Here is a 15,507-nt window from a genome sequence, read left to right as displayed (position 1 = left end):
TGAATAATAGGGACAAACCTCAAAATTGTATATGAACTTTAATTCAACGTGCAATTATATACACGATATTTTTATTTTGATTTAGTTATACGCATTTGAACGAATAAATGCATCTAATTATTTTCTATTGAATAAATATAAATGTTTGTATATATAATATATAAACATAAAAGATATTATATCAATACTTGTGTTAATAATTTGAGAAAATAGGAGCAAATCAAAATTTCATGTAATATTATGGATATAGATTCATATTTAGTAATTAAAATATTAAATAATTTTTATTTAAATATTAGAATTTCGCATCAACCCAAGGGTACGTAGCAGTAAATTCTCCGAAAGAGCGGGGACATTTTTGGTTTACCACTTGCTGAAAAGTAACAAAACGAGGCAGCAATAAATAAAATTAAAACGACGCCTGAGAGATTCGAACTCTCGCGGGGAAACCCCATGTACTTAGCAGGCACACGCCTTAACCACTCGGCCAAAGCGTCAATTTCTGAAGGCTTTAAATACATAATTTTAATATTTTAATTTTAATTTCGAGATTCAACTTAAACTGTTTTTCTTCCTTCTCATTTGGGAACATTGATTTCTATAGAGTTGACAAAACAAGCCCAAACTCGAAAGTCCATCGTGCAATCCAATCTTGGAAAAATGCAAGCCTGATAGAACTCGAGTTTGAGATCGATCTAGCCTTAAAAAGCCCAATTTTATAACTGAACAATCATAATAGACATTAATAATTAATATAATTTTATGATATTACTTAAAATATAAATAAATGATAATTCTTTGTTTTTTTTTAAATGTATTCATATGCCTTGCGTATTTATATTAAAATTTTATTAAGAGTAAAAGTAATTAATAATAATTTTTATGTTAAATTATAAAGTGAGATAATTTTTTAAAACACTAATTTAATATAAAATATTTTTAATACTATAATTATATATGTATAATAAATATATAAAATTAATTAATTATTAAAATCTATAAAATAAAACTTTAATGATAATATAATAATATATTATATAACTATTATCGAAACCGATTACCTAACTTGACATTAAACCGTTATACTAAATTAGAATATTACTATTGCATAAAATAATATTATAATATATAACTATTACTAAAAATATTAATACATACATAACTATTATTATAATATAGATCATAATAAATGATATAGTGTTACTGATATTGTAATGTTTAGTCATCGATGCATATATGTAAACTATTAATATATATTATATGATATGATATAGTAGGAGGACTAAGTTTTAAATGTACGGAAACTATAGGGACTTAAAGCATATTTCAATTAGTATAATAATAAACAATAATATATAATAAGTAATATATAATGTACTACTATTATTTGTAACTATTATTATAATATAGATTATAATAAATGAGATAGTATTACATGCTATTATAATATTTAATAATTTATGCGTATATATATAAACTATTAATATATGATATGATATAGCATTATATAATATAGTAGGAGGGTTAAATTTCAAATGTTCCAATAGTATAGGGACTTAGAGCATATTTCAACCAAAGATAATAATAAACAATAAACAATAATATATAATAATATGTAATATATAATATATAATGTACTACTATTATATATAACTATTATTATATTATATATTATAATAAAAGATATAATATTGTATAATATTATAATGTTCAATCATCGATGCATATATATAAACTAATAATATATTATCTACTATATGATATGATATAGCATTATATAATATAGTAGGAGGTTAACTTTCAAATGTACGAAAAATATAGGGACTTAAAACATATTTCAACTAATATAATAATAATTAATATATAATGTACTACTATTATATATAACTATTATTATATTATAGATTACAATAAAATATATAGTATTACATGATATTATAATGTTAATATTTGATGCATATATAAACTATTAATACATTATATAGCATTATATAATATAGTAGAAGTGCTAACTTTCAAATGTATGAAAAGTATAGGGATTTAGAGCATATTTCAACAAGTATAATAATAATTAATATATAATGTACTACTATTATTATATTATAGTTTATAATAAAAATATATAGTATTATATGATATTGTACGTTTAATCATTGATGCATATATATAAACTATTAATATATTATACACTATGTGATATGCTATAGCATTATATATATTAGGAGGGCTGAGTTTCAAATTTAGGAAAATATAGGGACTTAGAACATATTTCAACTAGTATAATATATCATAATAATTAATATTTTATGTATTAATCTACTATTATAGTATGTGATATAGTATTAATGAAATAATACATTTTATAAGTATTAATATAATAAGTATTATTATATTATAGATTATAATAAAAGATATAGCATCAATAGTTACGTGTAATTTAACAAATAAAAATACATGTTTATAATTATAACCGAAATATTATTAACACATCTCCCTTAAACCATGTAGATCGTACATTTACCCTCCATCAATTGAGACACTTTCGACTTTGTAAAGCAAGCCTCTTTAAATACTAACTCGATAACTTAAATAATAGGTTAATTATAGATTAGTTATTTAATAGTAAAAATATTTTTAAATAAATTATTAGAAAAATTGTAAATATGAAAATTTAGTGATATTTTACAATATTAGAATTTCGCATCAGCTCAACCCAAGCATAAATATAGAAATAAAGAAAATTTAGGCTCAGGCCCAAGGGTACCTCCCCGTAAATTCTCCAAAAGAGCGGGGACATTTTTGGTTTATGATTTCAGGAAAACAAAACGGGGCGGAAATAAAATAAGATAACGACGCCTGAGAGATTCGAACTCTCGCGGGGAAACCCCATGTACTTAGCAGGCACACGCCTTAACCACTCGGCCAAAGCGTCGAATTTTATCTAATCTCAATAAAGTACGTACATACTTCTATTATTTAGGACATTGTGTTATTAATTTCCTACTTTTGAGATTTAATTCAATGAATGTATTTGAAAGGTCTCTCTATTATATGGATTGGATCAAATGAGTCCCTCTACTATTAAATGGATCAATTTAGGCTTTGTACTTTTTTTGTTGTTGTTGAAACTAAGGTACTCACCTTTGTGTATGCTATCCAAAGAGGTAATCAGCTGACCCTGAAATGTACTCCATTCCCATGAGCAAGAATCAAACTCTCAGCCACATGGTTAAGGGATGAGATGAGTAACCACCACATCACACCTCACAGTTTGTCCTTAACTATTAAAAAAACAAATAATGTAAAATTGGAATAGAGTTAACACTTACTGTTTAAAAAAATGTCCTCACGATTTTCATTTATTGTCCAACAAAGTCAATATTTTTAGAGTTTTTTTATTTCTGGAAATGAAATTTTTTGTTTGGAATTAAACTGCAATTGAAGAAAAAAATTCAAGACATTTTTTATGCAGCAAATGTTAACTATGCTACAATTTGGACTTATTTGATTATTTTTAGTAGTATAGGGACTAGATTGGCCCATTTAATAATAGATGGACTAATTTGATCTAGTTCCTACAATATAAGGACCTCCAAGGTACTTTAACCCATCATTTCTTCATTAGCCATTTAACTGTTGATGACCAAAAAAGATAAAATCAAGTAGTTAAGTGATCATTTGTAACTTTTTATAATTAGGTGACTACCATTATAGTTTACCCTATTTTTTTATGTCGTGTCCAATAAAGATTTAAAAATTGGAAATCGGATTCATTTGGATATATAAATTTTATAAATAATTTAGTTGAATTTCAATATAATATATATTTGAAAATTATTAAAAAATATGAATTTTAAAATTCTAATGAGTTTACAAATTTGACAAACTCATTGTTGAATAGGCATTATTGTAATAGCCCGATTTTCAAAAATGTCAAAAACAGTGGTACGAGATCACCAAATTCAGAAAATAAGCTCGTAAATTTTATTATCAATAATTACGAGCCAAATATGATTTTAAGAGATTTTTAAATTAGTAATTTGTATTTTATAAAATTTATTAAGTCAAGAAATTGAGAAAAGAGGTATCGAGACTTGATATTATAAACCGAGCCGTAAATATTTTTATAAATATTTACGGAGTGTCAATATGGTAGTGTTAAAGTTTCACAGAAAATTTTAATGTTTTGGCAGTTAATTAATTAAAAGGACTAAATTGAAAAGATGCAAAACTTGCTAAAGTGATTAAATAGCTTAACAATTAAATAAGGAAGGACTAAAATAGAAAATGGACCAATTTAGGGCTGAGATGACATACCGTTAAAAAAATCTAAGATTTTTATGTATTAAGGACAAAATTGGAATTACAATAAAGTTTATGTGGCCAAATTTTATTTTAAGCATTTCAAGACCATTTCTTCTTGAAATTTCGGTGGGAGACAGCCATGGAAGAGGGTTTGGAGCTGGTATTCCATATTTTGGCTTCACGTAAGTTTAATTCTTGCTTTGTCCTTGAAATTTTTATATTTTTAGATTTTACAATTAGGTCCAACTTAGTATTCTACTAGTTTCTCATTTTGTTGAAAGTTTTGGAAGATACTAATGATAAGTTCATATGATTGTTGTTATTTTTGATGAAATTGATATGTTAATGGATGTTTAAAGGTGTTTTATTAAAGAATTTTAGATGAAAACATGTTTTAGGGATTAAATTGAAAAGTATTGAAATCATGGATAAATTCTAAAATTGCATGGAATCTATGGGCTGTTATTGATATGTATGAGAAATACTAGGCTTGAATTAAGGATTATATTGCAAGAATTTCATTTTCCAAGCCTAGGGACGAAATTATCATGTATTAAAAGTTTAGAGTCAAATTGGTAATCAATATATTACACTAAACAGTTTTGGGCAGCAGCAGTGGTCTGACTTTGAAAAATCACCAAAAATTGTGGGAATTGAATTAGAGGGTGAATAAAATATGAAATTAAAGCTTATTAAGTCTAGTTTCTCATAGAAGAAACGGTGTAAGTAATGAAATTGTAAATCATGAGATATAATAGATTTTGTGAGACAAGGTCAGAATGAATTCGGGTTCCCCTGTTCTGAATTTGGAAAATCATTAAAATTGTACAAAATGATTATGAGTTATAATTTATATGGTTAGAATCCTTAATGAGTCTATTTTATAAGAAACAAACTAAAACATCATCCAAATTCTGTACAATGAGATAATTAATTTTAGTGAAGAGTGGTCGGAACTGTCAGACAGCAAAATAGGGGAAACTTTAAAGAATAAACTGTACTATTTGGGTGAACCAAAAATTCTGAAAATTTTATGGTAAGAAGGTATGTGAGTCTAGTTTTAGGTAAAATTAACGGATCTTAATTTGGAGCTCTGTATCTCCAGATAAAAATAATTTAGTGACTCTGACTCGGATAAACAGCTTTGAATATACATGTGAGTGAATAGTAAAATTATAGCTAATGTTGTTTAAGTGTGTTATACACATTAAGGATGTGGAATGGAGAGGAGGAGGAGGAAAATTGGGAAGTATATGAATGATTTGTGTATAATTGGTCATATGCTTGATTACAATTGATAAACGATGAAATAGAAATAATGCTTATATTTGTGCATTATTGGTTTTGGTTTAAGCTCATGTGTGAAAATAAAGTTTCATAGTATGTGTGTATCGTATATTCGGTATATGATTTGGCATGAAATAATTTCATGAATGGTTTATCATGTGGTTAGTTCCAAAAAAGAGTTATGTTTAAATATACTAGCTTGTGACTATGGTTGAATGCTATGTTTATATCTTGTGTGATGTGTATAGGAAACAAGTGTGGTAAGATAATGAAATAGTAAGTTCATATGACTGAAATTTAATGATTAAATGTTAATTTCATGAATTATATAATGTATGATGAAATGTATTTAGTGTTGAAAGAGAGTAAAATAAAATGCGAAAATTGAATAAATGATCAAATTGAGCGGAACGCGGATTTGAGTACTTGATCAAGTGACAAAGTGATAGGTGATAGCTTGGCTACACTTATCCGATCAAGTGACAAGTGGAAAGTGATAAGTGATAGCTTGGCTACACTTATCCGATCAAGTGACAAGTGGAAAGTGATAAGTGATAGCTTGGCTATACTTATCGATCAAGAGACAAAGTGATAAGTGATAGCTTCGCTACACTTATCCGATCAAGTGACAAGTGAAAAGTGATAAGTGATATCTTTAGCTACACTTATCCGATCAAGAGACAAAGTGATAAGTGGCTACACTTATCGATCAAGAAACAAAGTGATAAGTGGCTACACTTATCGATCGAGACAAGTGATAAGTGATCATCGTAAGACCATAGTTATACTATGGCAAAGTGAAAGTGAAGTACTCAATTTTCCGTAACTGTTCCCTAATTTGATTAAGGATGGTAAGTGACAAATGGGCCCAAATGAATTAAAGTAAATGAATAAGTGGTAGTGTATTTATACCGGGATGATGTTGTTATTTAAGCTAAAGTGATATTTTCATTGCAAAATTAAGAATTTCATAAATGTGTTATTGAATGATATAATCGATAAACGTTGAGTTAAATGGTAAATACGTATTAGTGTTAAACTTAGTGACATTGAATTGTACGTGAATTAAATGGAAATTGCTAGTGATATGATCTAAATTGTGAGCATGAGAAATTGCGAATTAAATGAAATGAAAATGAAGCATTGAATTGTATGAGTATGTACCGGGTCTCGTAGGCCCTAATTATTATGATTATAATAGTTTGAGGATATATTGTGAAAAGTTATAGAAGCATTCTAATTATTTTGAAAGTTTTAATTTAGTTGAAATTTTATAACTCACTTAAATACGTTTACAAGCGTATGTGTTTTGGTAATGCCTCGTACCCTATTCCGGTGTTGGATACGGGTAAGGGGTGTTACAATTATACAAATCTCAAAATTTTAAAAATGATAATGTGTTACATTTGTTGGCATTTTGTGATTTAATTCGTATTGTTTTTAAAAGGTTTGTCTCAAATTCTGCAACGTTTATAGTGTAGGTAAAAGTGTTTTTTTGTCAAAGTAGGTACCTAAAGTTTTATTCCTTACTACTTTAGGTATCAACTCTTAACTCCGATGAAAAAGAAAAACTCTGAACCGGACTTAACATTTTAAATATTTAATTAAAATTGACATATGTCACAATTTGATTGGTTCAAAGATTTTTTTTAAATTGAAGCTAATGGGTGATACCTTAAGTGGTAATGAAATAAAATTAGGTACATACTTTGATAAATAAATAAAAGAACTCTAGATACCTAAATGATAAAAGTTGCATAGTTTGAGTATCTATTTTACATATAAACCTTTTAAAATTAAAATAAGGTCTAATTATGAAATTTCATGGCTTCAAATTTAGTCGCCCAACTTTAATTTATTAGAATTTGATTATTGTATTTTATGAAAATTTAAGAATTTACTCTAATTGGTTAATAGTATTAAACAATCCTTCAACCTTTTTTCAGCGTAATGAAATAGCAAAAACCAACAAACCAAAACTTTATATGCAACAAATTAACAATAAACAACAATTAAGTGCACGCGTTTTACCAGCAACTAAACTAATTTCTTAATTTTCGTAAAGTACACAAATCAAATTCTGATAAACTATAGAGAGACTAACTTTTCAATCATCATAAAATAGAGGGATGAAATTCAGAATTAAAAATTATAAATGTAAGTCGAAATCACCAATTACGCCACTAATTCAATGGCAACACTTATACGAGTTTCAAGTTATTGGCATAAGATCTAAGATTTGATCCTCGTGTTTGTAACCCCCTTTCTTTTTTTTTCTGATGTAATATAATTGTTTACTTGTATTAACAAATTAACTTTTTAAGAAAAAAAAATATATATATATATATAGTTAAAAACTCATAATCCGAAATTGATATATTCTGAATAAAATAAAATAAAAATCAACATATTTTTACAATAATTTTAAAAATGATAAATGACAAAACAAATACAAAAGAATGTGAACCCACATGATGAAACAAAAGGCAGACAAAAAGCTACCCAACAAAAATCAAATTGAAAAAGTAATGTCTTAAATGGTAGCAATTGAAGGGTCAAAACTATTCATAAATGTGAAAAGTATCATTTTCTATCATTACATTAATAGAATAAGATTTGTCCAAATTAAATAATAATAATTTGTTTGTTTAATTTTAAATTATCACTAAAAATATTATTTTAATTATGAGTAAACTACTAAAATAGTCATTTTTATTTACCTCTGGTTATATTTTAGTCACTTATGTTTGAAATGTTACGTTTTAGTTACTTACGTTATCACATTGTAACATTTTAGTCACTGAGCCGTTAATTGTCGTTAATGGTGTAACGGTAAGCTAACGTGACACGTTAAATCATCATTTCAAACAAAAAATTTAGGTTAATTTATACAATCGGTCCCCATATTTTTTCATTTTGAGCATTTTAATTTTTTTTTATGTTCTTTTAACTTTTCTTCTTCTTTTCTTCTCTTTATTTTCCATTCTCTTTCGCTTCTCCCTCTGTTTTCCTCCATTCTCCATTACTTTTAATGTAGTTTTTCTATGTTTTTCATTTGTTAAAACTAGTCCTTATACTTTTATTTTTTAAAACAATTTAATTTTTTTGAGTGAGGCGAGCTTGTAGACTAGTTTTAACAAATGAAAAGCGAGAAAAACTATGTTAAAATAAATGAAAAATGGAGGAAAACAAAGGAGAAGCAAAAGATAATGGAAAATAAAGAGAAAAAAAGAGGAATAAAAGTTAAAAGAATATAAAAGAAAAAAAATTAAATTGCTCAAAATGAAATAATATAAGGACCAATTGTAGAATTTAACCTAAAATTTTCGTTTGAAATGATGATTTAACGTGCCGCGACAGCATACCGTTACACTATTAATGGTAATTAACGGCTCGATGACTAAAATGTTACAATATGATAATGTAAGTGATTAAAATGTAATATTTCAAACATAAGTGACTAAAATGTAACATGGGGCAAACAAAAGTAATTATTTTAATAGTTTACCCTTTAATTATTAAATAATATTTTATGAATATGAAATACAAATAATCCAATCTTTAAACAAATTATATCAAAATCTTGAATAGGTCAAACTCATCCTTCCTATTAAAACCTTATCCCACTTTTGTACCCTATATATGTATATGGGTCAAATTGTGTTATTAGTCATTGTATCATGCGTAAATTATTGATTTAATCTTTTTACTATGATTTAGTTTTTTTTTAAATTTCAATCTTAACTCAAATAGAAGTAGTTAAATTTGTTAAGCTAAATTTTGATATTTCCAAAATCTTATATGATAAACATATTATCACATGTGCAAAGTTATATATTCACATAGTACTAAAAAAGTTACGTTATTCTAGTTAATGGATTTAACAACTACTATTTGAATCAAAATTAAACTTCAAAATTTGAAAAGTACAAAGACTGAAAATGATCAAATTGGAGAACATAAAACTAAATCCACAACTTTCACGTAGTACAAAACTAATAACATAAATTGAGTTAAAGTATGCTATTTGTCCTTGTACCATTCCCCAATTCGAATTTAATCACTATACTTTTATTTTCAAGAAATTTGTCCTTTACTTCCGGATATCAAAATTCAAGTTTAATAGTTAATATAATTAAAATTTTCCGTTAAATTTGTTGGTGTGACATTTTGAAAAAAAATACTCACTTGGTAGCTATGTAATTAAAAGAATAATGTTGTAATGAAACTAAATTTAACAAAATAATTTTAACAATGTTAACAATTGAACCTAAATTTTGATATATGAAAAGTATAGGAATTAGGGACCTAATTCCTAGAAATAAAAGTATAAGGACTAAATTTTAAATTCACGAAGAGTATAGGAAGTTATGGCATGTTTTAACCCATAATTTGGCGTAACATATTTAATTTCTACTATTTGTATCTGGACTAATTTTTCAAAAATTGAAAAACACTTGAATTAAGATTAACGAAAGTAGAGTATAATGACTAAATCCACAACTTATACATAATATAAAGATTAATAGCAAAATTTGACCATGTCGTTGTGTCAACTTCCTTCTATATTGCACATGTTCTTTTAGGGATAAAGCAATATTTAATCCCTAAACTTTGTAAGTTTTCTCAACTTGGTCCCTATTTTTTTTTGTCCACATTAGCCATTGATCTTGATAATTTTTCCCAATTTGGTTCTTGTGCTTAGATTCCATTGAGGTGTGATGATATAATGCTATGCGATTATACTTTGTGATCACTTAAAATTATAAAACTATATAATCTAAAAAATGCAAAAAGAAAAAAATAAATTCTAAAAATTTTCAAGTTGTGACGTGACACACTCTTAGAGTGTCATATTATCATACTTTAGTGGAACCCAAAATTATGGACCAAATTAGAAAAAGTTGTCAAGTTCAAGGATTAATGTTGACAAAAAAATTAGAGACCAATGTGGGAAAAGTTATCAAGTTCAAAAACTAACGATTGTTTTATCCATTTTCTTTATTCTATAATTATTTTCAATAGTAAACTACATAATCGGTCACTCAACTTTTATAAATTTCCATTTTGGGTATTAAAAATAAAATTGCAAATTAAGCACTATTGTTAAAAATAGTTTTCATTTTAGTCATCTAACTTCAATAAGTTTTCATTTTGGTCACCCGTTATTAATTCAATGTTATTGTACACTCATTTTAGTCACCCAACTTTAATAAGTTACTATTTTGGTAACTCATTTTATCTTTTCAAAAATAAATTTACTTTTTATAATTAATTTTAATTTTTCAAAAGGAAACTTGAATTTTATAGGAAAACTCATTTTATCTTTTTATTCCTTTATATTTTTAGAATTAATTTTAGTTTTTTAGTAAAAGGTAGAATTTCACATTGAATTATCTGGGTTTTATAAGAAAATTAATTTAACTCTTTAATTTCCTTTAATTTATCTTTTTAATATTATTAATTTTAGTTTTTACCAAGGAAAAACATTATGTTTTCAAGGAAAAATCAATTTATCCTTTTTAATTTATTTTATTTTTATCATTTTATCCTTTTTAATTTCTTTTATTTTTATCATTTTTAGAATTGCTTTTAGTCTCTTCTAATGATAAGGGGAAACCTTGGGTTTATTCGGGGAAAACTTGAGTTTTCTTGGGGAAAAACTTAGATTTTTACAAGAGTGTTTCATATTTCATTTAAACAATCAGATTTATTGATTCGTTTCGTAACATCATTAACCCAAAAGCCTTGTGATACTCAATTTGCATGGTGTTTCACATGCTATTCTTCATCATGTACATTCTCATTCAATTAATCAAATCAACATTATTTATCCATTTTCATATCAATTAACATAATCAATCACATATTCAGTGGTTTATGGCCTTTATTAACTGGACACGAACTCAAGACCAGGTACACAGATTAAAACCCTAACACTCCAATATAGTTGTACTCAGTGCTCATTTGTACATCCGAAGTAATATGTGCTCAACACTCACCAATATTTAACTGAAGTAGCATGTCCTTCGTGCCTCATCGGAACGTGACCGAATTAATATAGGTCTGGTCTTTAGTTACATGAAAAAACTTAGTTTCGTCTTCATAGTTGAATAACTCAATTTCTTGTAAAAATCCATTTATTTTGAAAAAATAATTCTAAAAAGTAAATGAGTGACCAACATAAATACTTATTAAAGATGGGTGACAATATTAGTGTGCAATAACATTGAATTTACATGGTAATTGAAAGAAAATTTACTAAAGTTTGGCGACTAAAATGAAAAAGGCTATTAATAACAATGCCAAATTTATAAATTTTTTTTATTTTAGTACCTGAAATGAAAACTTACGAAAATCAAATGACGAATTGAACAATTTACCCTACTTTCAAATATTAATCATTACCGTCCACGGTTTCTACTTCGACTTTAAAATTATTTAAAACGCACTTATACAAATAAGATTCTTGATTCATCAACACTTCTGTAAACATCATGGTTACTGTTTTTGATTAAATAAATAAGATAATCTACTTTTATTTCACATTAGAAAACAAAACGTTGATGTCACTCAATTTTATTTTGACATGTTGAGAAAGTCGTGTCCACATGAATAAGTTCACATTAAACACATATCGTTCCATCCAAAGCAAAACTGATATCCTCTTTCCAGTTTTGCTTTCAATCCTATCATCAAAGCCAAATCTTAGGATTTTTATTTATTTATATGGTACTTAATAATTTTTATAAGTATGTTTAAAATATTTTATATTTATTTTAAGTTTTAATATGCTGATATTTATATTATGTAAGATGATATGTTAATTTGGGGATAATTCAGTTTAATTCAATTTTATTTATTTTAATAAAATGGATTTTATATCATGACTTTGGACAGTGTTTGGTAAAGTTTCAAGATTAGGGACAGCTGTTAATTTAGTTTATTTTGGGATTTTGGTTATTTACATTTCATTTTAAATCAAACTTTATCCTATTTGATTGGATCGAATTTTTAGTTGGAATAAAAAAAGGTAATGTATATTTTAGCACTTGAATTTGGGACTTGTATATATTCGATATCTAAATCCTTGTCCATGTTTATTCTAAATGTTCTTTTTAGTAATTTTATATTTTTACAATTTAAAAATAAAATATATATTTTAAAAACAAGAAAAGTTCTTAAAATGTAAAAATAAAATTGAAAATTTCATAAAATTGAAATTTATTTAAAAATATTTTTAATTTTAAAATTATAAAAATATAAAATTTCTAAAATTTTAATTTGGACAACTTTTGTCTAGGTTGATTATGCTAAAAATCCTAATTTTTAATTTTTTTAAAATTTCAAAAATATTTTTATTTTTATGCCACATGTCAGCATTATATTGGTTGTTAGGCCTAAAACTAGTGGTATTGGTCAAGTACCAATAAAAAGTATCAACTTGGCGTATGGAATCCAAGTTTAGGTATCAATTATGTTCAAAAAAAAGTTTATGTACCATGTAGATACAAGTTGCCAAGTTCAGGGGCTAAAGCGTACATTAACCCTAAAAAATGGCATACCCTATCTTCAATATTGTGTAGGGATAAAACAACATTTGGTCCGTTAACTTAGTATTTTTTTAATTTGATCCCTAAACTTTGTTGCTTCACATTAATCCCGAATCTTAGCAACTTTTCCTAATTTTTTCTCAAAACTTAGGTTCTTTTTTTTTTTGGTACAAAGAGAAGGATTAAACCATAACTTAAACTATTTGTGGCCAAGTCACTCCGGAATAATCATCACGTATTGATTGTAAGACTTCATCGACAGTTGCATGAAAAAATACTTATCCACCGATTTTAAGAATGTCATTGATGCTAACTTATTAGATATCTTGTTACCCTCTCTGAAGGAATGAGTAACTTCAACCATCTAAAGAATTTGCAACATGTTACTCTAAGATTGCATCACGTTATCATTTGAGAATTTAAAAAGTTTTATATAAAATTTAAAAGGATGAAAAAAAAGATAAAAATAATATATATTTTAAATTTGTTAAAAAATTCAAGTGAGATAAGACACAATCTCATAGCATAATATTATTGTTCCGTTAACAAAATTTAAATTTAGAGTTCAAATTTAGAAAAATTATAATAAAAAAAATCACATTGCTAATAAGTTCTTATCTAAATATCACTCTTCACTTGATAAAGACTAAGCTCATTGTTTAGACCCTCAATTCAATCTAAGACTAACGGTAGGTTTGGATAGACAATTGAGTGCGGTGTAGTGCGTTTAGCCTACTTTTTGTCTCACGCTACAGTATTGCTACAGTATCTAATCTTACCGCCACCACTATTTTTACACTAATCACAGTTAAACGCATTGCCCATACAAATTCACTCTAAATTCCATAAAACAATATGATTATATATATTTTTTTCGTCCTCTAAAAAAAGGACAATAAAAAAGTCAAAACTAATCAATCTGGCCAGGGTATTTTTGTGGGGTCCACCCACAGAGTCCTTGTGATTCAAATCACGATGATGATCTGACGGTTGAAATCATGGTTAGTAACATTGGACCACAGTTGAAAGTGTTCTGTGGTCCAGCGTGTAGCAGATTTTCTACGTTTGTTGATTTGCTATTTTGCTGTATAATATTTTATTAGACTGACCAAAAAAGCTGGGCGGTGCCAGTGATTTTGCTGTTTCACTTTTATGTCATCCTTTCGAAATCATAATTTTATATTTTTTATAATAATATATTAATTAATTCAAATAATTATTAATATTAACAATTTTAATTAAAATATTAAAAATATATAATAAAAAACACACTTTCAACATAATAAAAGTCATTGATGAGTTGGTAAATAAAAATGTCCATGAGCCAAGTTGCACACTTGATCCGCTATTTTGATTAGGGTTAAGTTTAGATAAAAAATTTCAAACTTAAATTGATCTAACTTGATTTTAAAATTAAATTAAAATTTAAAATATCTATATTTTAAATTTAATTACAAGATAGATAAACATTAATGTAAAAAGTTATTTTAATATTTATTACTTTTAAATAGCGGTATAAAAATTTTAAATCGGTCAAATCAGTTTTAAAGTTTTTAAAATTTGAGGCTTAACTCGACTTGACTCGACAAATAGATAATTCTTGTTTTTAAGAAAATTTTAAGTCATTATTTAACTGAAATAATTAATTATATTAACTATTTAAACTGACTAATAATATTTTAAAAATAGATTGATTAAATTATGTTAAAATAAAGTATATGAATTATGAACTAAATAAAAGATTTAAGCATAATGAAGGGACCAAAACCAAATTTGACTCTTTTAGAACTATGGTGTCAGGCGTCATTCTTGGGAATAATCTCATGTGTATGATCTCATTCTATTCTCATGGGCCTTTTTTTTTATTGGATTTGGATAATAATTGAATATTTTATTCAATTATTCATTCGCCAAAAAAGAAGAAGCAATTATTCTTTACCAAAAATGTAATCATTTAAATTGAATTAAATGTGTCAAATTAGTTAAAATTTTAAAATACTCTATAAAATATTTTATTAAAATTTTCAAATAAAATTTTATTAAATTTCTTTATTCCACAAACAGTTTTAAAAATTGTATAGTGTTTTTTTAAATATTTATATTTTAATATTTTACCATACTCCTATAAAACATTTATTACCCTTTAACCTTACTTGTGGAGTCTAAAAGCTCCATTAACAATATAACAAATATTATTTTTGTTAAAATAGTTACTCAGTATACTTTTACATATTTTTATCAACAATTATTCTATACATGGTTAGTTTAATAAAGAAAAATATTTGATTTACTACTAGTGGAGTTTTAGACTCCACAAGCAAGATTAAGGGATTGACAATTATTCTATAGGGTTTAGTAAAAT

General features: G+C 25.9%; 2 non-coding genes across 2 annotated transcripts; both read right to left on the bottom strand.

Moving 5' to 3' along the window:
* Window positions 1–415: 415 nt before the first annotated feature.
* TRNAS-GCU (transfer RNA serine (anticodon GCU)) lies at window positions 416–497 on the bottom strand. The gene has a single exon. It is a non-coding gene; the product is annotated as a tRNA-Ser (tRNA).
* A 2,353-nt stretch (window positions 498–2,850) lies between these two features.
* On the bottom strand, window positions 2,851–2,932 carry TRNAS-GCU (transfer RNA serine (anticodon GCU)). The gene has a single exon. It is a non-coding gene; the product is annotated as a tRNA-Ser (tRNA).
* Window positions 2,933–15,507: the final 12,575 nt, after the last annotated feature.

This window comes from Gossypium raimondii, chromosome 9 (genome assembly GCF_025698545.1).
Source record: "Gossypium raimondii isolate GPD5lz chromosome 9, ASM2569854v1, whole genome shotgun sequence".
In the NCBI taxonomy this organism is placed as follows: domain Eukaryota; kingdom Viridiplantae; phylum Streptophyta; class Magnoliopsida; order Malvales; family Malvaceae; genus Gossypium; species Gossypium raimondii.
The sequence above is the reverse complement of the archived record's forward strand: the minus strand, read 5'-3'. Positions and strand labels throughout refer to the sequence as shown.